We start from the raw sequence: 22,638 nt of genomic DNA on the forward strand, positions 1-22,638 counted from the left end.
TAACCAATTTATTTGAGCATAAGCTTTCGTGAGCTACAGCCCACTTCATCGGATGCATCCAATGAAGTGAGCTGTAGCTCACGAAAGCTTATGCTCAAATAAATTGATTAGTCTAAGGTGCCACAAGTCCTCCTTTTCTTTTTGCGAATACAGACTAACACGGCTGCTACTCTGAAACCATTCTTAGAATGACATTCAGCCATGTGCAGATGGCTGGCACAAAGCACTTCAGGTTTAAGTGGGATTTAAGTGGTGCATAGTATTGTGCTGGCTCACTGCATAGGCTGAATTTCACCATTAAAGGGCCATGGCCTGGAATGCCAGACTTGTTACAGTGGAGTGGAATTTTTTGAATGGTATATTGGACATTAACATTCTTGGGGGTGCTTCTAAAAATTTTAAAAGAAGACAAATGAAATCCTCCAGCCCTTGGAAGTGCAGCTAATGTATGTAGGACAGCAAGAACATTCCATTAATGCATTATGAATTCCATAAATATAATATGAAAGGTGCATTTGGAGTGAGAATCCATAGCACAGTTTGAATCTATCATGCCATATTAGCAGAATTTGCCAATAAAACCCTTTCAGTCACCAAAATATGACTTAATTTTTAAAAAGTGACTAATGATTTTGAACAGAAGACGGAAATCTCATTACACTGCAAACACCACAAAACAGACTTTACAAGCTCCGACCTTTGGCCACAACATGCACTATTACATTAACCAGTGAACAGCTGGACTATAATAACGGCAAGCCCCTTTGGGTGAGCTGGATGAAGAGTACCGAATCTCCACCAGCTCACGTATCCTTACTGAATTTAGCCAAAACCTTCCATACAACTGGAGTGACAGTGAAGAAAGACTGGAATTGATATGTCACTCGCTCAATGCTGCTGAAGGATCAGCATTCTCTTTCGCCAGTGCCTTCCATGCCTGTTAAGTTTTTGCTGCTTCTTAACCCCCCCCCCCCAATGTCTCATATGCATCACCCTCACTGCCCCCACCGCTATGGAAAAAGCACAGGAAAGTTAGCACAGCCTGACATAGCAGTAACTTTTCATAGAAGATTAGGGTTGGAAGAGACCTCAGGAGGTTCTAGTCCAACCCCCTGCTCAAAGCAGGACCAACCCCAACTAAATCATCCCAGCCAGGGCTTTGTCAAGCCTGACCTTAAAAACCTCTAAGAATGGAGAGTCCACCACCTCCCTAGGGAACCCATTCCAGTGCTTCACCGCCCCCATAGTGAAATAGTGTTTTCTAATATCCAACCTAGACCTCCCCCACTGCAACTTGAGACCAACTGGCTGTCAGCTAAAGCTGTCGAGCAGAGACTCATTTTCTCTCTCTCGCAATGTGGTCTCGGGGCCACTAGATGGGACAGAAGACCACACGCAGGAGGTGTGTGGGTTACACCTATGCGGGGAACAAAACTTTGATAATGGGCCCTTCACTCTAGCAGACAGAGCTATAGCAAGAACTAATGGCTGTGTTATAGGGTCCACTCACCACAGTGGCCCCTCCTGCTGTTTGTCTCAGGGATTAGCTCTCTCAGCCAGCAAGCTCTCTCCTATGCCTTCTCCACTCGCAGACCCATCCCAGCCAGGACCCCAACATCCTTTTCATTACTCAGCCTTCCAACTGTGCTACGAACTGTGTCTTCCCCCTTCCATGGGGTGGGATTAAGAATCTCCCAGTTCTATAATCCAACCACTTCCCCAGCAGCAAGTGGCAGGGGTGGGGGAAGGACAGGAAGACTCAGGCCCACCCACTGCTCCAGGTCCCAGCCCAGGGATCTGGTAGATAGCAGCTACCTGCGGCCTCTTCCTAACTTCTCTGCCAATACTGCTTCAATTCCCTGGGCCACTTCCCTGCAACCCAAGCACCTTCTTCACCCTCTTCTCAGGGCCTCCAGCCTGTAAGTCTCAGCAGCCAGTCAATAACTGCCTCTTGCTCCCCCAGTCCTTGCCAGAAACTGCCCTGTCCAAGGGGCTACCTTCCTGTAACCTGCTAGTAACACAATCCTCTCTCCTTGAGCTCCCTGAAGCAACTGACTATCTCTGGCCCTGTAGCTCCCTTTTATGTGAGCCGCTGGGCCCTGATAGGCTGCTCCGTGCAGCCTCTCTCCAATTGGCTGCTCCCTGAGCAGCCTCCCTAGGCTGCTTTTAGTCCCTTCATTTCCAGTGTGGGGTGAACATCCCATCACAGACTATAAATTGAGTCTCGACAAATTCAGACTGGAAATAGGATGCCTATTTTTAGCCATGAGGGTAATAAAACATTGGGAAAATTTACCAATGGTTGTGGTGGATTCTCCTTCACTGGCAAGCTAAAAATCAATGTTTTTTTTTTCCTAAAAGATCTGCTCTGTTCAAACAGGAATTAATTCAGAGAAGTCCGATGGCCTCTGTTATGCAAGAGGTCACATTAGATGATCACAATGGTCCCTATTAGTCTATCCCCAGTTCTGCCACTGACTCACTGTGTGACTTCCCTTCTCTGTGCTTTAGTTGACAGGCTTTACAATGGGGATACTATTGGAGTCAATGGGAAAATTCCCATTGACCACACCTTCTTGTGCCTTGGTTGCCAATCTGTAAAATGGGAGCAATAGAATTTGAGTTAATGGAAAGACTCCCGTTGACATCTTTTCTTCTTGCCTTAACTGCCAACCTATACAACAGAGAGACTATTACTAACCTAGGGTCAAATCCAAAGCACCCTGCCATCAATGGAAAAACTCCCATTCCCCTCAATGTTAACAAGTAGGTTCAATTCATTTAAAACAGAATCAGAGAAATGAAGGCTTGGAAGGGATCTCAAGAGGTCATCTAGCCCAGCCCCTTGTGCTGAGGCAAAACCAAGTAAACCTAGACCATCCCTGATGGGTGTTTGTCCAACCAGTTCTTAAGCACTTCCAATGATGGGGATTCCACAACCTCCCCTGGAACTTTATTCCAGGACTTGATTGCCCTTATAATTATAAAATTTTTCCTAATAGCTAACATAATTCTCCCCTTGCTATTGACCATTGCTTCTCGTCCTACCTTCAGTGGACATGGAACACAATTGATCACAGTCCCCTTTATAACAGCCCTTAATATATTTAAAGACTGTTATCAGGTCCCCACTCAATCTTCTTTTCTCAGGACTACACATGCCCATTTTTTTAACCCTTACTCATGGAGCAAGTTTTCTAAACCCTTTATCATCTTTGTTGCTCTCCTTTGGACTCTTTCTAATTCATCCACATCTTTCCTAAGGTGTTTACACCAGAACTGGCCACATTACTCCAGCTGAGGCTTCACCACTGCTAAATAGAGTGGGACAATGATCTCCCTTGTCTTACATACGACACTCCAGTTAATATACCCCAGAACGATATTGGCTTTTTTCTCAACTGTGTCACATTGCTGACTCATATTCAGTTTGTGATCCACTATAACGCCCAGATCCTTTTCAGGAGTACTACCACCTAGCCAGTTATTCTCCATTTGTGTTTTCTTTCTTAAGTGCAGCACTTTGCATTTGTCTTTATTGAATTTCATTGTGTTGATTTCAGACCAATTCTCTAATTTGCCATGGTCATTTTGAATTCTAATCCTGTCCTCCAAAGTGCTAGCAACCTCTCCAAACTTAGCGTCATCCTTAAACTTCATAAGCATACTCTCCACTCAATTATCCAAATCACTAATGAAAATATTGAATAATACCAGATGCATGACTGGCTCCTGCGGGGTCCCACTAGATACACCCTCCCAGTTGGACAGCAAACCATCGATAACTACTCTGAGTATGGTCTTTCAACCAGTTGTGTACCCCTACCTCATAGTAATTTTATCTAGACCACATTTCCCCAGTTTGTTTTTGAGCAATTGTATGCAAAATGCTTTGAGATCCTTGGATGGATGATGCTGCAGAAGGGGAAAAGTAGTATGATGGTTACAAACACTCTCTCTCCCTCAACCTCCCCACACTCCACAACAGAAATTCAAAAGAGAGTCATTATCAGGCATGTTCCAAGTACCTCTATTTTAACTAGTTTTTCTTTCTCATTTTAAAAAGAGTCCAAAAAAGAAGAGCAACATCCATTGGATGATGTCATCCCAGCAGGAAGCCCAATTAGCTAAAAATAAAATCTCAAATGCTACTTAAAGTGGCGCTGGCAATCGGCCTCCTACAAGCACTGTAATCCAACTGCACTATTAGTATGATTCTATGTGACCTTTTCAATCCCAATATGTTATTGTCCTTAGTGCACAAACCCTTGGAGGAAAAATTCCCAGAGTAAAACATGGGTTTTTTTCCCCTCTCCTATTCCTTTGATTGCTATTGCTTACAGTTACCTGGGCAGAAAACATATGCTTTTGTCCCATTAAGGAGCAATGATTACTAGGTTTTAGTTAAACTTGGCATTATACAGTTATTTACTGGGACTTTGGAGGGGAAAAAAAGAAGTTGGAACCTAATTACACAGCAGATGCCGAGAGTAGTATTTATTCACCAAAACCGCACAGGTCATTCATTAAAATCTCAGTTTTAATTAGCAAACACCTGTTTTGTGTTTGATTTTACACTGATATGTACTGTCTGCAATTTGCTTTCTTCAGTACAAGCAATTAGATAGCCCTGACAGTAACAGTTAATCTAATTAGAAAAGGGGTGCCCTGGGAGCCAGACACTGACTTCAAGAAATTACACAAACATGGATTACAGCTCTATTCCATTATCAATTGAGGTTGTTGTTATGTGTGGGTTTTCTCCCTTTTATGCTTATGCAAAGGTGTTTCTGTTGTTCCCAGTTCTTTTGTTTTAAAGGAGCATCCCTTGGTGGAAAATAAAGATGATTTTATCCTAGAGGAGGACACATGAGGGCTGAAGAAGCAGTTGATGTTTTCAGACTTGATCTCTTCTTAGTCCTGACTTCCAGAGCAAGGATGGAATATCACAACTGACCTGTCAGCAGAACCTGGCCACTCTAAACATTCCCCTTGATGTCATCTAATGTGTCTTCATCAGTTTAAGTTTCTTCTCTATCTCTTGCTTCCATATACTTGGTGGAGATACAAGAGGTAACCTTACCTCCCTGTCATCTCCTCTAGTGATGAGTGGAGTTCAAAAGGTTTTGGATCAAGATTCTGAAAGGTCTCCTTTAGACAAATATAAAATTCAGTGCAGTAACTCTAGATGGACTTTAGTGGAGGTACTTTAGATTTATCCCAGCTCAGAAGTCTGACCCTTGTAGTTCAGGTTCAGTTTGGAGAAGCATGTAAATGCTTGATTGCCTGATCCAAAGTCCAATGAAGTCAATGGAAAAAACTCCAACATCAGTGGGCTTTGCCTCAGGCCTTGAATGCTTATCTGAACTATCGGTATAACTGTGGCCAGATTAACTGCAGTCAGTGGGCTTGGACGGAGCATAAGTCAGGTTAGAGTTTAGCCTTGCAAGGTCTGCAGAATAGTGTTGGAGACCTCATAAGAGCCTGATAGGCTGTGTCAAATGTTTGGAACATGACAGTAGGAGTTTGGACTCCTGGCTTGCATTCCAAGCCCTACCACTGATTTGGAATGTGATCTCAGGTAAGATCACTTACCTAAGCCAGATAAAAAAGGACCATGGGAATAAAAAGTGAACATAAAGTTGAATTTCATATATAATTATTCACCCATCTCTAGCATTAACCATGGTGACCTAGCCATATTTTATCTGCGATAGTTTCTGTATCCCTACATTATCTTTGCAGTTTCAGTTGGATAAGGCATTGTTTGCTTCCTTTCCTAAAACGTTGTGCCATGTGGCTGCATACTGTTAAACAGCTGCTAAACTTTACCTCAAAGGTGGTACATTCCCGTGGTGGGTAAAGTAATTCCTTATTGTACATACCTCACATGAAAGGTACTCAGCAAAGACAGAATATTGTTTATTTATTTAATCGCTGGGGGACAGATATGGTTCTGAAGACAGTCTAGTCCAGAGTTATTTTGGCAGGTTTTAGAGACAAATTTGGGTTGCAAACATATAAATCCAATCCTTTGCCTCTGCTTAGTTTCCCACAGACGAAGTCTAGCCCAGGAGGGAAAAAAAAGCCTGCAACTGAGATATGGTACAGATTACATTTTAATATGAACTGAGGGGAAGAACATACACTTCCTCAGTAAACTTACAGGGAATCTTGTTTTTGCTTCATGTTTGATAGCCTTGTTTTGCAGAACCAGAGCATGTGTTACCAAAGAAAATGTATTTTTAACTGAAGTGCTGAGTTGATGTGTGTGGGTTTGGAAGAGAGAGGATTATGAGTTTTTGCTTGAAATATATATGTATTTGATGACTATATCCTAAGAACTATTATCACAAGTTTCACACTGCAATATCTCTGGGCACTTGTACTCTTGTGTCACAAAGATACAGTTGTAAATTGCCGTCATAACAAATATGTCTTAAAATATCCAGCCAAGGTTGTTTTAGGTGGGAGCAGCTTTTCCTCTTTCTCAGGTGTTGAGTTTTAATGGGTTGGCTTTAGCCGCTGTCCCGAATAATAAGTGCAGGAAACTATTTATGGCTGTTAATTCATGCTCTGGGTCTAAAACCTTTATGACTCCATGTAAGGGATTGGTGAATCCCACTGGATTTACACTGGAGGAAAGTCAGTGTAAGATTAGCTTGGGGACTGAGTGTTAGATGGGATTTTTTTATTTTTTTGCCTCCTTTACCCTGCCCCTTTTCTGGCTGGGAGCTGCTACTCAAGCACTATTAGGTGGGGAAAAAAGAAGTGAGACTTCTGTTGCTCTTGTAAACAATATAATAACCAGGGTATATAGAACTATGAGAAGAATTCAGCCTCTCTAGCTGTTAACTTGAACACTAAGGCTTTGTCCAGATAAGAATAAATGAGTGGTGTTAGCTAACAGGAGTTAACTAACGTCTGCAAAATCTAGTGTAGACAGAGCAGTTTATATTTTAATATGTGCTAAGCAGCATGAGTTAAAATGTAGTCTTTTATGGAGCAGTTTAGCATATGTTAAAGGGACCAAGATTTGTCTGCACTAGACTTTTTAAACATGCTAGTAAGAATTTTAGCTAGCACAGTCTAACACCACACACCTTTTATTCTCATCTAGACAAGGCCTGAGTGAAGTTGGTGCTGGGAAAACCCAGAATGGTCCTACAACTTGATACCCTCCTCATACTGAAAAAAATGATGCATCAGGAAAGAGAAGGATGATCTTGTGGTTAAGTCCCTGGACAAGAACTTTGGAAACCTCAGTTCAGTTCCTGACTGTACTATAGACTTCCTGTGTGACCCTGGAAAAATCATACGGGGACAGATATTCAGACGCTCAGCATCTACAACTGGGACCTTTAGGGACCTAATTAAGTGCCAGATTCTCAAAAGCACACAGCAGCTTCCATTGTGGCCCCAGCCAGATTTTTCAAAAAAGCTCCGCAACCAACATGTACTCAATATGACAAATAATTTTGAAAAACCTCACCCTTAATCTCCAGGTGCCCCATCTGTTATGTGGGCATAATAATATTTCCCTACCTCACATGGATGGGATGACAATATATTCAACACTGATTGGGAGATGACCATGTACCATGATGACGGGGATCATATAAGAAGATAGGTACAAGTGATACATGAGATCACAAATACATTAAACCTAGGTTTCAGAGTAGCAGCCATGTTAGTCTGTATTCGCAAAAAGAAAAGGAGTACTAGTGGCACCTTAGAGACTAACCAATTTATTTGAGCATGAGCTTTCGTGAGCTACAGCTCACTTCATCGGATTTTTTAGATTCCTTCTGAAAACATTCCATGCCTTTTTCATTTGCTCGGTTTTGTTTGTTTGTTTGTTTGAGTGAAGTGGTTTGGCTTCCCCATTGATCTTAAAATATCCAATGCAAAAAAATCTCCCTGGGGTGGGTGAGGAGGTTTTGGAATAAAGGAATAAGCTAATTAAGTTTAACTGTGTCAGCCTGGGTAGGCTGCATACCGTCATTAATTAATCCAGCCCTCTGATTGTCCTGGAGGGGAATGATGTTCCTAGATGCACAGGGTGAAATCTGTTTAAGCAGATATGGGGCAGTTCCAGCTCTCTTTGACTGAAGGGAGATGCAAGTCGCTTAGCAGGGGAGTGTGTAGGAACACTGAGATCTCATTAATATCTGCGAGTATGGCATGTTGTTGGAAAGCTAGGGGAAGATAGGGAGGTGTGTGTGGGTTACTCCACAAATCATGCAAATATGTCAGTGCAGAGAGTGAGTCCCGTGAATTAATACAAGCAGATTGACAGGTTTCAGAGTAGCAGCCGTGTTAGTCTGTATTTGCAAAAAGAAAAGGAAGACTTGTGGCACCTTAGAGACTAACAAATTTATTTGAGCATAAGCTTTCGTTAGCTAGAGCTCACTTCATCGGATGCATTCTGCTGCACTGTGTTGAAATGCAAATCTCAGATGTAATGCACAATGTGCATTTTAAATCACTTTCCCCCCAATGCTTTACTCCAGTTAAAGTATCTGGCCTGTTAAGATTCAGCTGTAAAGTTGTGCTATGAAAAATGGCACACAGCAATATACTCATGTAGGCAAGACATCCCTGGATGGAAACAACTTCATCCACAAGAGTTCTCTCTGCCTTCTTGTTGATAGTTTGGAGCCAAATTCATCCCTGGTGCAAATCCTTTGAGATTGGTGGATGAACTTGGTCCCTTAAAACTAATCACCATGAAGTAGGATCGTCCTCCAGTTATGACTGAGTGAAGTTAAATGTCATTATGCCCACTTTGCAGAGGGGGTGCAAAGAAGACTTGGCCAAGGACACATACAAGTCAGAAGTTCTGACTGCAAGAGCTAGACCCTGACACCAGCGATCACTCCTTTGCAACACTGTGGGGGGGTCAAGAAGGGCCAGAAAGTTGGCTTAAGCTGTCAGCCACCCTCCTTTTCAGTTTACAGAACAAGGAGTGTGGCTGGATCATGCCATGCTCCAGAGATGCCTGGAGTGGAATGGCTTCTTTGCGGCCTCTGCACCTGGACATAACCTAGAGCAGCCCTAAGGCTGCTCCAGTGTTATTCTGGAGGCTGCCCTATCCCCTATCAGCTTCAGGAATTGGGGGAGCATAAAGGTGGTTTAAAGCCTTCATACAACCCCTTCAACTTCACGTAACCTAGATCTGGCACAGCTGAGAATCTGGGCCCAAGTCTTTTACTCTCAACTTCTATTCAACTATTCTTACAAAAAAAGCTTGTTAAGAGTCTCCAGATTTCAATATCAGTTTGAAATCTAAACATTGTAATACAGGGCACCATATACCCCCTTCTGATCGTGGGGGAGTGTAGGCTCTGCCTTGCTGCAGCAGCAGCTACTGCATACTTACAGCACACCCATCTTTCTGAGAAGAGTGGAAATCTTCCTTGAACATTGGGGTGTAATGAGATGCATATGTTGCATTGTACCAGTCAGGAGATGTCAGATTTAATTGTGTCACACAGCATGATACAACCTGAAGGGATGTGACACCTGCCACTCTTCATCATTATGTCAATGACTGTCTCTCTCTATTTATAGAAGAAGCCTTTCTTATACAATGGGCATTTTGTTTTTGCCTCTTTGCAGTGATGTGCTGATGATATTTTCACAAAGAAATCGTGAAAATCACCCCCTTCTTAACCTACCATAAACCCCATTTTCATACAGTCACAGGGAGCAAGGGGTGAGGGACTAGAATGTGTATTCACCTACAGAACAATAATTGCTTGCAACACCAAATGGCAAACAGAATGCAAAGATTATAAAACAGTGTTCAACTTCTGTGATTGAAAGTGTATGTGTACACAACTTGTAAGTGTGTGTGTGTGTGTGTGTGTGGAGGTGTAGGGTGTTTTGTTTTAAATGCAATTTAGTACATTCCAAAGGCAAACTACAAGAAGGATGGTCTTGACCATAGACTGGGATTCAGGAGACTTGATTTTAATTTCTGACTCTGCTACAAACTTCCTGCATAACCTTGTGCAAGTTACTCAATCTCTGTGTGCCTCAGTTCCCCATCTATAAAACAGGGATAATAAAATAATCCTTCCTTTGTCTGTCTTGTCTTTTTATATTATAAATTCTTCAGGACAGGGACTATTCTCTTATGATGTTCAGCACCTAGCACAATGGGGCCCTGATCTCAGTTGGGGCCTCTGTGCTACAGATAATAATAATAATTAATAATTATAGCTATTTGCTCTTCAGCAGGTCATATTATGAACCTGTCTCTGGCAGATAAACAGAACATAAGAAGTGAAAGACTGGCACACTTTTCCCTGCTTCTCCAAACTCCGTGAGTCACAGAGCGGGTGGGAGGTTGGAAGGGAAGGGAGCATTTCCAAGCTCTTCTTATGCTAATAATCATTCATTTTCATTTGCCATACAGCCACTGCTAACTGGGGCACAACCAATGACAATAGTATTCATGACCAGTAATTTGTGACTGAATGAAAATCATATAATGGTTCATTTGTGAATTGTGCTTTTTCCCCTGGATGTCTCCCTGAGCTCTCCTGAAGAGGAAAGATTCATTTCTGTGGAATTTCTCCCAGTGAAATATTTAAACAGATGACAAGGCCATTCTTTAGCATGCTTGGTACCAGCAGAAAAAACAAGACCCTCAAAATTTATGTGCTTAATTACTTTTAGGTTAACAAGTGCTGAAATGCCATGGAAACATACCCCTAGAGTTTCATTGTGGGTTAATGGGCAATCATCCAGATTTTGCTTTAGATTATTACAATAATAAACACCAGTCAGCTCAATCAGTTAGATATTGCGTCAGGATTACCAGTCAAGTGGACTGGCAATTGATAGGACTTGCTGAATTCCCCAAAGCAGAGTATCTACATCTGCATCAGTTGCCATCTTACATGTTTCCAGGCCTCCGTGCCCTGGAATCTGAGAAGAGATGTTGTTAGTGTCTTTAGTTTGAGAAGGTCTACCTGGAAATTTTTAACCTGTCACTGTGACAGGTGAAAAGCATTAGCAAGGGAATTGTGACAGGTCTAAGAGTGCTGTCAACGGAAGTGTTTTGTCTGGGGTTGTTACAGTTTCTGAGATTGACAGGTGTGGCTGGATGTTGCATGTTATTCATGTTGTCCTCTTCTTGGAATACTCATTAGCTGAGAAATCCAGTGGACACAGTTCTATAAACTGTGTTCCTCCAGAGAGGGAAATGTCACAAAAACTTCTATTAACTTCCTCAATATAGGCTGATGGTGGGGCCTACTGGATGATGTTCATGTGGTTGATTTTGGAAGTTCCAACTGCAGACCTGATTTATGTGGATTTTTACTAGAAAGTCAAAGTCAAACGGCAAATCCAGATTCCCCATAGTCAGTATCTGTGTTCTGAAAATGTAACCCAGCCTACAGCTCTACAAATGCACCACAGTTCTGACTTGTAGTTTGCCTGCTATTCCAATTCTTGGGTATCCACATAGTTCTATCAATGCAGCTCAGTCAATTCTAGCCTGCGAGTCCATTGCAAATCCAATCCTGGCAGACCAAACAACTCCACCAGTGAACTTTAATTCTGACATATAGCACCCGTGCTGTACCATTTGTTAGCCTCCCCCCCACCCCGATTTGCCAATATCCCTTTATCTAGACTTACAGCAGCCCCTGATATCTGTCTTCAGATCAGTTTTTTTCACCCCACAGTCTAAAACATTTGAAAGAATCATCACACAACAGCTGCAAGGCTTGTTAGTGGGAATAGCTTTTATTGGATCTAAAAAGGCTCTAATCAGTCGTATTTGAATCAAATCAGGACTTGCAAATCAGAATCAAAAAGGACTTGCAAAAATGTCATAAGAATTCCTTTTCTGGCGTCTTTTGATCAGCATTGGACTCCTACATTAACAGTAGCACTTCCACTGCACCATCTACGCTTGGAATCCTGGACTGAAGTTTTCACTTTATTATGTACGGCGTTGATTTGAAGCTATCTGGGATTCAACGTGGCTCGAATTCCTTTTGCGGCTTTAGCTTTCTGAGTCCTGCATGCTACAGCTTAGAATTTATGGAGGTGGCAGGTGACTTTGCCATAGGCTCAGAACTTCGGATCAAATTCTGACCTCAGTTGTAACAGTGCAAATCTAGACTGAATTCATTGATTTATATGGCATTGAGCTGGATTTATGTCTGTGTAACCCAAATCAAAATCTGGTCCTTTATCTATTTAGGATAGCTGGTGTCTGGCAAACAGATAAAAGTTTGGTATTTTTAATTCCATAAATTTCAAATTTATTAATGGAAATATTTGTGTTTCAATATTTGTATTACGAGTCAGACTGTGGCCCCATCTATGTGGCTGTGCAGAAGACAACCTCTCACTTCACCTATTCCTGCACATCTCCCATCCATCTCCACTAGGTCACAGAGTTTAAGACCAGCAGGGACCATCAGATCATCTAGTCTAACCTCCTGTGTAGCACAGGCCACGAGCGCCAGCCAGCCCCGCACACTAAACCCAACAACCAAAATTAAATGAAAATAATACAGCCCACAGGAGACTAGACTATGATGGGCCGCAGGCAGAGAGTAGAAGGGAACCGAGGTGGACCAGTGACTGAGGACCCAACAATGGCAGGGAAATGGTGATGTGAGATATACCCAGATAATCCTGGCAAGTGACCTGCACCCACACGCTGTAGAGGAAGGCAAAAATCCTCTAAAGTCACTGTCAATATGAGCTGGGGGAAATTCCTTCCTGACCCCACCTATGGCGATCAGTTAGATCCTGAGCATGTGAGCAAGAACCAGCCAGCCAAGCACCTGAGAGAGAGAATGTTCATTGCTGCTGCAGATTCCTGGGCCTCCCCATCCCATCCCCAGCCGTGGCCATCCCTGGTGCTACACAAAGAGATTTTTTAAAAAGAATACACCAGGGGAAATCCCTTCTTGACCCTGCCAGTGTCCAGCTGAAATCCTGAAGCATGAACTTTTAGAAACATAAGAGATAAAATGGAAGTGAGCCCTAGACTGCTGAGCTACTTTACATCACAACTTTACAATTGCACTTGTTAATTTGTCCACTGCAGACGTGGAATGGAAAGCAGAGTCTGAACATCCTGTTCTTACCCACACTCTGCGAAGTTGGATGGGAAGTGGGCAGAGTGGGGTAGGAATGGGTGGAGCCAGGAGGTCCCCAAATGTGCTTGTCAGCATAGTCAAACAACTGTGGGGATTTAGGGAGTAATAAAGTGCTGCTGGTATGGGCCAGAAACAGATAACTACTTGCTAAGAGCACAAAGTGACCGGAGAAGTAACTGTGCTGCTCTGAGGAATTGTATCTTGTGCAGGGCGACCAATGGAGGGACAATCTAGCCCTGAAAAAATAGCAGTTCTCCTTTTGGAGAGTGGGAATATTTCTTTGGACTCATTTTTTTCCTTTCTGTAGCATATATTCCACATTCCATAGCATGTGTGTTTTGATATGGAACACCAAAAGCAACCAGTTTGTATAGTCTAGACACTATACAGTAGAACCTCAGAGTTATGAACACCAGTCAACTGCACACCTCATTGGGAACCGGAAGTATGCAATCAGGCAGCAGCAGAGACAAAAAAGCAAATTCAGTACAGTACTGTGTTAAACATAAACAACTAAAAAAATAAAGGGAAAGCAGCATTTGTCTTCTGCATAGTAAAGTTTCAAAGCTGTATTAAGATAATGTTCAGTTGTAAACTTTTGACGGAACAACCAAAACGTTTTGCTTGAATTGTGTGAGATGGCTCATAATGCCACTTAGCACAAGACAGCATATTCTGGGCACAGGTAGGTTTGTAACTGAAAGGCAGGGTCCCTGCCAATTTAATACTAAACCCATGCAGCTAAACAATAGCTATAAAAGAATGTGTCTTTAGTTCTGTTTGCTGTGGCTCAAAGGCTAGGGATGTTTAGACCATGATGGAAAACAAAGCCTCATTGTGTCTATTGTAGAGTGATAAAATTGTCACATCCCAACTTTGAAAAAGAAGGGTTCCCAAAGCAATAGAATGGGTTAAGTAATTACTTTTTGAAATTATTTCTCACTATGTGGGAAAAATTGGCTGCTTCATGCAGACACTAAGAGCTATTGTTCTATATTTCTTATAATTTCATTGCTTTTCTGCTCATTGCTGTAATGAAAATTTTTCAATAAGTAGCAAGTTATTAAAAAAAACACTGTAGAAGGGAAAACTGTCAGAGGCCAAATTCATGCCATGAAAAAGGAAAACACTGGCAAAATTCTACATGTTTATTTTGATGTTTTCCCCCAAAAAATGTTAATATAGTTTTACCTTTTGAGGAAAGAAACCTGGATTTAGTGAGGAAGAACAGTCCTGTAGATAACGGAACGGTGTCAAATTCCGGGGTGTAGGTTTGGTTCCTGGCTCTGTTACAGAGTCTCTATGTGATCTTCACCTCTCTGGGTCTTAGTTCTCCATCTGTAAAATGAAGATAATAATTCTTCCTTTCTCTGTCTTCGTCTATTTAGACAGTAACCTCTTTGGGAGAAGGACCATCTCTTACTATGTGTCTGTACAGTATAAGTATACTGTAGAGACCCAAATATCAGTGGGGTCTGTTAGGGTGCTGCTGGTATAGAAATAATAACGGCTGAAAATGCAGGACAGTCTCAATGACATTTTCAGTGCGAATATAATTTGAAAGAAAGAGTGAACTGAGGTGCTATTTAACATGTTTAGCAATTTTTAATATTTTTAGGACCCCTTCAATACATTTTTATTGGGAGATCAACTCTCATAGCTTTTACCCCCACCCCCAGTTTGATAAAAAAAAAAGCGTTCTATGCACAGGATAAGTATGTAAAGCAAGCACAACACAACAAGTTTGAATTAGGAGTGGGCAAAGATATGATGGAAGAATCTTCAGAAGGTGAATCAATCACCTGTTTTCATTCCCGCGTCTTGGAAAAAGCTTCAGATTTTCTCTAGGTACAGACTCCATGTGAAAAAACGTATGCAGAATTTTTTCTTCTGCAAGGATAGAGCCCAAACCAGACTTCAAAGGAAGCAGTGTCACACAACCTTAACTCTGGGGTCACTGACTTCCTAATCCACAGCATAATAAAGTAAGTCTACTGCTCCTCCCAGCTGTGGCCAAGGTGCTGAATTTTGACAGCCCCTCATAGATGTGACCTCAGGAAGCGTTTATCAGAAGATATATTCAAATACTGCACAGTCAGAGACAATTTCTATTCCCACCGAGGACACTGTTGTAAATGTGAGTAGAATTTGGGTAGACTAATCCAGTGGCTCTCAACCTTTCCAGACTACTGTACCCCTTTCAGGAGTCTGATTTGTCCTGCCTACCCCCAAGTTTCACCTCACTTAAAAATTACTCACTTACAAAATCAGACATATAAATACAAAGGTGTCACAGCACACTATTATTGAAAAATTGCTGACTCTCATTTTTACCATATAATTATAAAATAAATCGATTGGAATATAAATATTGTACAGTACTCACATTTCAGTGTACGGTATATAGAGCAGTATAAACAAGTTATATTTTAGTTTGTACTGACTTTCCTAGAGCTTTCTATGCTGCCTGTTGTAAAACTAGGCAAATATCTAAATGAGTTGATGGACCCCCCGGAAGACTTCTGCGTACCCCCAAGGGTGCAAGTACCCCTGGTTGAGAACCATTTGACTAACTCATGTGCTTAAATGCTTTCCTGAATCAGGGCTAAAGTGCCCACAGTTAGCCTACTATTTCAGTTTCCTTCCATTTCTAGTTATAATCACGAGAATATTTCCTAGTCAAAACATAGGCAACATATTTACCTTTCAAGAAGCTGGTATCAAGACACATTGGATCACTGTGTTTTTCTCACCAAAAAATGACACAATTCCGATACGAGAAATATACCTGAGGTGCAAACTAAGAGTCCCCCAGACTCCAGTATCATATCTAGTTATTTACTGAGGGCAGTGCATTTGAATTATAAATGTAATGAATACACAGTAGCTCTGGATTCAGCTTAAGGTAAACCCGGATACAAAATGTGCATTGATTCTGCTCAGCCCCATCAGAGCTGAACACCACACTAAGTGAGCATAGCATATTATGCTTACCCTTTACCTCTTGATATTCTTTTCACTTCTAATGGACCTTCCAATAAAAGCAGCTAGGATACAGACTTATATTATCTGTTCAGGTACTTATATGGCTTCCACTTTTGAAGTAAAGTACTGCTTCTCCCACTCTTTAACGTATTTATCCTGACAACACCTGTGAGCTAGGGCAGTGCCTTTATCCCCATTACAGACAAGAACTAAAACATACAGAGACTTGCTCAAACTCACTTAGGAAATTGAACCAAGGTTTCCCAAGTCACAGGCTAGTGATCTAATCACTGGACTTTACTTCCTCTCTTCTTGTCAGTAAGTGAAGGTGTTAGAAAGGGATGGTGGAAAGGTTTGAACACTCCATATTACTATCAAAAAAGCTGTGGAGGGAAATGAAAAAACTGACTATAGGAGTTCAGGGTTTCCATTTAGAATACGCTACTGTGGAAAGAGATACGAGCTTTTTCTAGTTTTAAGAAACCTTTTATCTCTTTCCTAAAGAAGCTTTGTCAATGTAAACTGAGCTGGGATTGTAACTGTTTAGTGATATCTTCACTTTTATATTGAGTGCCTGTGGCTTTATAATGCTTATGTTGAAATGAGATACACTGCAACAATGCTGACACCCTGAGACCCTCAAAGAAATAATGGGCTAGATCTAATGGCACTATGCCAATTTATACCAGCGAAGGATCTGACCTGATACATGTTTTATAATGAAAGTATCCCTGTGAGCAAGGTGGCTCATTCCATCTTTAGGCACAGTCTTATATCCCAAGGGCCTCATCCTTGAAAACCTAATATATCAGGGAATGAGCTGACCTCTAATTATTGGGTCTTAGGAAGAAACTTTCTCTGGGGCAAGGTTATCCCATATTTGCTCACTGCAGGGTTTCTTGCAGCTTCCTCTGGCGCATCTGCTACTAAGGAGAGGATACTGGATGAAGCCCAGTCTGATCCATTATGGCCATTCTTATGTTGCTGTTCATTATCCACAACAGCAAAGTTGTACCTTGCAGCAGATTCACTTGTTCTCAATGAAGAAATAGTGCCTGGTTTTCAGAGAGAAATTGGGACAGAACAAAAGGACTCTCTAGAGAATTGCAAAAGGTGTGTGTTACTTTTTAATAATCCTTGTAACTACTGCCTCAAAATGTTCATCTGGCCAAAACAAAAAAACAAACAAAAACACACAACTGTTTAACTTTTTAACTTGATTTTTTGGCAGTTTGTGTCCAAGATAAATTGAAGAATTTGTGAGCTGTAGCTCATGAAAGATTTGCTCAAATAAATTGGTTAGTCTCTAAGGTGCCACAAGTACTCCTTTTCTTTTCACAAAAAAAAACTAACTTTATAGATAGGTATTCAATAAGTCTGTCAGTTTAAAGCATTATTTGGGTTACTAGGTTTCTCCTCCCTCCCCCAGCCCCCCCCAAGAATAAGATTCTTAACAAGACAGGGAGGCAAATTATATATAAATATATATAAAAATATAAAGCCCCCTTAAGAGACAGCTCTCCTTTTAATAAGCATTAATATCAGCAGCACCCTTTACACTTAGGGCAGAAATGACAGTTTTATTAGCCTCTCTTTTGAAACTGATAAATTGGTTCAAGCTAAGGGGAGTCTTTTCAGCTGCCACCAAAAAAAAAAAAAGAGGAAGTATAAAGACAGTGACTAGCACTGAAGTTATTTAAAGCTCTATAGAAAATTCAAATAGACAGGAGATATCATATTGCAATCACCTTGGCTCTGCTGAGCCATGGAGGTTTTAAAATGCACAAGTGCTTTTTAAACTCTCTGTATGTCTGTGCATCTGTCTGCTACTTTGGCCATTCGATATCTCCCTGCATAAAGGAACAGTTTATAGGATATGGGACATAGCTTCAGCTGGTGAAATCACCAAAGCTCCAAAGTGCCAGTTTTCACCAGCTGGGCATTTGGCCTTATCATCTTAAACCTTCCATTAAGAGCAGAAATCTTAGGCTCCTGTACTTCCTCCACCCACTTTAGACGCCGTTTTGTTTGCATGTTAAATGGATGGGTCTCCTTAGGAATGATTTATCCATCCTGTGATTAGGTGAGAAAGGAATCAGGGCTAATGAAACTGCGGATGCTCACAAAAGAGAATGATTCAAAACTGGATAGGTAAATGCAGACTCACTGTGGGGATGGCTGTAAACAAGGCTTGGGAAAGGGAAAGCAACCAGACAAGAGGGAACAGAAATTTAGGTGAACAGGAAAGGAAGGTTAATTACCCTCCACATTGGACTGAGGACCCGGATTCTGATTCCCTGGGCTTTGGATTAGGCTTTTGGATTGTACTTGTGCAAGAGGGGAGGCCTCTGCAGCTGAGAAAAAAAACTCTTCCGGGTGAAATCTTGCTATTGGTTTGAATGATGTAAATCAGGAATAACTGATGGAGATGCTCCAGACTTGTGCTAGTTACACCTGTGTTAAAGTGCTTTGGGCGAGTGGCCCATTGGGTGAACATCTGGTGGGGGAGCCTCAGAGGGAATAGAAAGTAGTCAAGAGAGGGAAACTGGCTTCCGTTGATCAGCTCTTTACCACAGCACCTTATAAATTACCCACCCCTTCTCTGGCACAGGGGAACATAGTTAATGAAAGTAATAATAATAAACAACTTTGCAGTTTTCTGGCAGCATGAAGGAACAAGAAGGGTTTCTTCAGGTATGTTGGCAACAAGAAGAAAGCCAAGGAAAGTGTGGGCCCCTTACTGAATGAGGGAGGCAACCTAGTGACAGAGGATGTGGAAAAAGCTAATGTACTCAATGCTTTTTTTGCCTCTGTTTTCACTAACAAGGTCAGCTCCCAGACTGCTGCGCTGGGCATCGCAAAATGGGGAAGAGATGGCCAGCCCTCTGTGGAGATAGAGGTGGTTAGGGACTATTTACAAAAGCTGGACGTGCACAAGTCCATGGGGCCGGACGAGTTGCATCCGAGAGTGCTGAAGGAATTGGCGGCTGTGATTGCAGAGCCATTGGCCATTATCTTTGAAAACTCGTGGCGAACGGGGGAAGTCCTGGATGACTGGAAAAAGGCTAACGTAGTGCCAATCTTTAAAAAAGGAAAGAAGGAGGATCCTGGGAACTACAGGCCAGTCAGCCTCACCTCAGTCCCTGGAAAAATCATGGAGCAGGTCCTCAAAGAATCAATCCTGAAGCACTTGCATGAGAGGAAAGTGATCAGGAACAGCCAGCATGGATTCACCAAGGGAAGGTCATGCCTGACTAATCTAATCGCCTTTTATGATGAGATTACTGGTTCTGTGGATGAAGGGAAAGCAGTGGATGTATTGTTTCTTGACTTTAGCAAAGCTTTTGACACGGTCTCCCACAGTATTCTTGTCAGCAAGTTAAGGAAGTATGGGCTGGAAGAATGCACTGTAAGGTGGGTAGAAAGCTGGCTAGATTGTCGGGCTCAACGGGTAGTTATCAATGGTTCCGTGTCTAGTTGGCAGCCGGTATCAAGTGGAGTGCCCCAAGGGTCGGTCCTGGGGCCGGTTTTGTTCAATATCTTCATAAATGATCTGGAGGATGGTGTGGATTGCACTCTCAGCAAATTTGCGGATGATACTAAACTGGGAGGAGTGGTAGATACGCTGGAGGGGAGGGATAGGATACAGAAGGACCTAGACAAATTGGAGGATTGGGCCAAAAGAAATCTGATGAGGTTCAATAAGGATAAGTGCAGGGTCCTGCACTTAGGACGGAAGAACCCAATGCACAGCTACAGACTAGGGACCGAATGGCTAGGCAGCAGTTCTGCGGAAAAGGACCTAGGGGTGACAGTGGACGAGAAGCTGGATATGAGTCGGCAGTGTGCCCTTGTTGCCAAGAAGGCCAATGGCATTTTGGGATGTATAAGTAGGGGCATAGCGAGCAGATCGAGGGACATGATCGTTTCCCTCTATTTGACATTGGTGAGGCCTCATCTGGAGTACTGTGTCCAGTTTTGGGCCCCACACTTCAAGAAGGATGTGGATAAATTGGAGAGAGTCCAGCGAAGGGCAACAAAAATGATTAGGGGTCTGGAACACATGAGTTATGAGGAGAGGCTGAGGGAGCTGGGATTGTTTAGCCTGCAGAAGAGAAGAATGAGGGGGGATTTGATAGCTGCTTTCAACTACCTGAAAGGGGGTTCCAAAGAGGATGGCTCTAGACTGTTCTCAATGGTAGCAGATGACAGAACGAGGAGTAATGGTCTCAAGCTGCAGTGGGGGCGGTTTAGATTGGATATTAGGAAAAACTTTTTCACTAAGAGGGTGGTGAAACACTGGAATGCGTTACCTAGGGAGGTGGTAGAATCTCCTTCCTTAGAGGTTTTTAAGGTCAGGCTTGACAAAGCCCTGGCTGGGATGATTTAACTGGGAATTGGTCCTGCTTCGAGCAGGGGGTTGGACTAGATGACCTTCTGGGATCCCTTCCAACCCTTATATTCTATGATTCTATGATAACATTTGTTACAGGCTGACTATACTTAGGGAGAGGAATGCACCATACTGAATCAACAACACTGCTTCCTTTCAGTACCTTGAATGGCTGTTATCCAAACAATGACTCCACCTAACACTGCTCTGTTTACGAGACAGCATGGGTCATGTTCGCATCGCAGTATTGCTGAGTGGCAGATACCCCACGTTTAGTGTCTCTCTTTTGGCAGATACTGCAAAATCATTGGCCTCTTTGCAGAAAGAGTCTGATTCTTGTTATACTGATTTGGATGGCACAAATGCATCAGAGGTGAGACTCACAGGAGGAGCTAGAGAGGAGGAGAAATCTTCAGACCAAGGAGCAAATATTTGCCTCTGCTGAGCCCCATAATCATCATCCTTTAATACCATGGGTGAGCAATCAGAAAACAACTGCTCTGGTAAACCAACATGCTTGAGCCCTCAGGAAACAGGAAACACAATTCTACACAAACTTGATAGAACTGAATAAAGTCTATGGACATAACCCTAATTAATTGAGTATATTTGGATTCCTGTCCTCCAGTCTCTAATGTGTAAATTGCAGCAGCTGCAGCTGTATTGCAATGAGGATCAAATCGTGCCAAATATTATGTGTATTTCAGTTTGCAAATATTTGAGGCTTCAGCACGGGAAGGTTGACATAGCATTGCAATCAATTAAACAAACAAGCTACAAGGGTGCTATGGACTGGGAGCATAATGCTTCAGCAAATCTGGCCATTGGAGTGAATGCATAAGAAAAAAATCCACTCACCATTGTGAAATCCATCATCCTGTTCACTTTCAGCACATAAAATCTAAGGGCTCGATTTATTGCTGGCAAAATCCAGGCTGCAGGCCCAATGGTGAAGGGCCAGAAGGGCATGGTGACCTAGAGCTTGCTGCTGCAGCCCTGACATTGAGTGGAACCAGCTGGAGACAGGGTGAAGCCAGGATATACTAATACTCAGAGTGAAGTTCACCTCCGTGCAGAGAATCAGGTCTGGTACGGATGTGAGCTTCACTGCATGGCTTATGTGCCAATTACATCTCACTCAAGTTCTCAAAATAGAGTTTAAGTGATGCATTTGGCTTGTGCTGCATAGGGAGTGAATTTTACCCCCATTCACTAGTGAAAAATATGATCAGCACATGCCTCCAACCAGACAATTCTTTATTATTATTTAGTACTTGTAGTGTAGTAGCAGGTAGGGGCCCCAATAATGGATCAGACCCCATTGTGGTAGGTGCTGTACAAGCTCAGAACAAAAAGCCCATGAAGAGCTTCCAATGTTAAGTTCCAGATTTGTTTTGGATATCTGACCCGTTTGTGCATGCACACCCACACCCATATGCACACATCTCTGTTTACGCTTCTACCAACACCCAGCATAGCTGTAGATCTCTTCACATGACTCCCCAACAAACCCGCTATGGGAGAAGGGAGAAGAAAGAGTCTTTGGATTGAGTAGAACAAGCAGCTGTTCATTTGTTAGGTGGACTAAAGTCCGGAACAAGCCTGGGTCTTTAAAACGGAAGAGACTCCTCTGAGCCGTACTCTCACTGATTTCCAGGGGCATTTGCCTGAGTAACAACTGACTGAAAACTGCACAAGGACCATAGGATGCACATTGCCTAGTAGTGAAGCTCATGCAGCAGTTGGCCGGACCTGGCCCTTGCCCATGACATCTGTCATTCTTCTTTCTGACATTTGTCAGGCTGGCTTAGGAACCCTATGGAGCTGACAAGCTCTGCTACGTAGTATAAATAGGACTCGTTCGACATGTGTTTAACAACAGTAGATCATCTTCCTCCTGCCCTCTTTTATTGTTCTTGTCACAAGCAGAATGCACTCCTAACAAACTGAGCAGGGGCAGGCTACTGACTGAGCTGCGGCTGCTCCACTGTCCATCTGTATTATACACTGGGCAGTGAGGAGACGAGTCGCTGCTACATCTAATATTCCTCAGCTACTTGGCACCGCAGTCAGATGGGCACCTTGGTGGAAAACAGATGCACAGTTCATCACTTTGCTTTCGGG

General features: G+C 42.5%; 1 long non-coding RNA gene across 1 annotated transcript in view; it reads right to left on the reverse strand.

Annotated features, from left to right (window-relative positions):
- Positions 1-14,329: 14,329 nt before the first annotated feature.
- The window catches only part of LOC142070152 (uncharacterized), a 343,262-nt gene continuing 334,953 nt past the window's right edge, over positions 14,330-22,638 (reverse strand). The window contains exon 4 of the long non-coding RNA XR_012666130.1: positions 14,330-14,474. This is a non-coding gene — a long non-coding RNA (uncharacterized LOC142070152). The remainder of the gene's footprint in view (positions 14,475-22,638) is intronic.

Source organism: Caretta caretta, chromosome 26, assembly GCF_965140235.1.
Source record: "Caretta caretta isolate rCarCar2 chromosome 26, rCarCar1.hap1, whole genome shotgun sequence".
Taxonomy (NCBI): Eukaryota; Metazoa; Chordata; order Testudines; family Cheloniidae; genus Caretta; species Caretta caretta.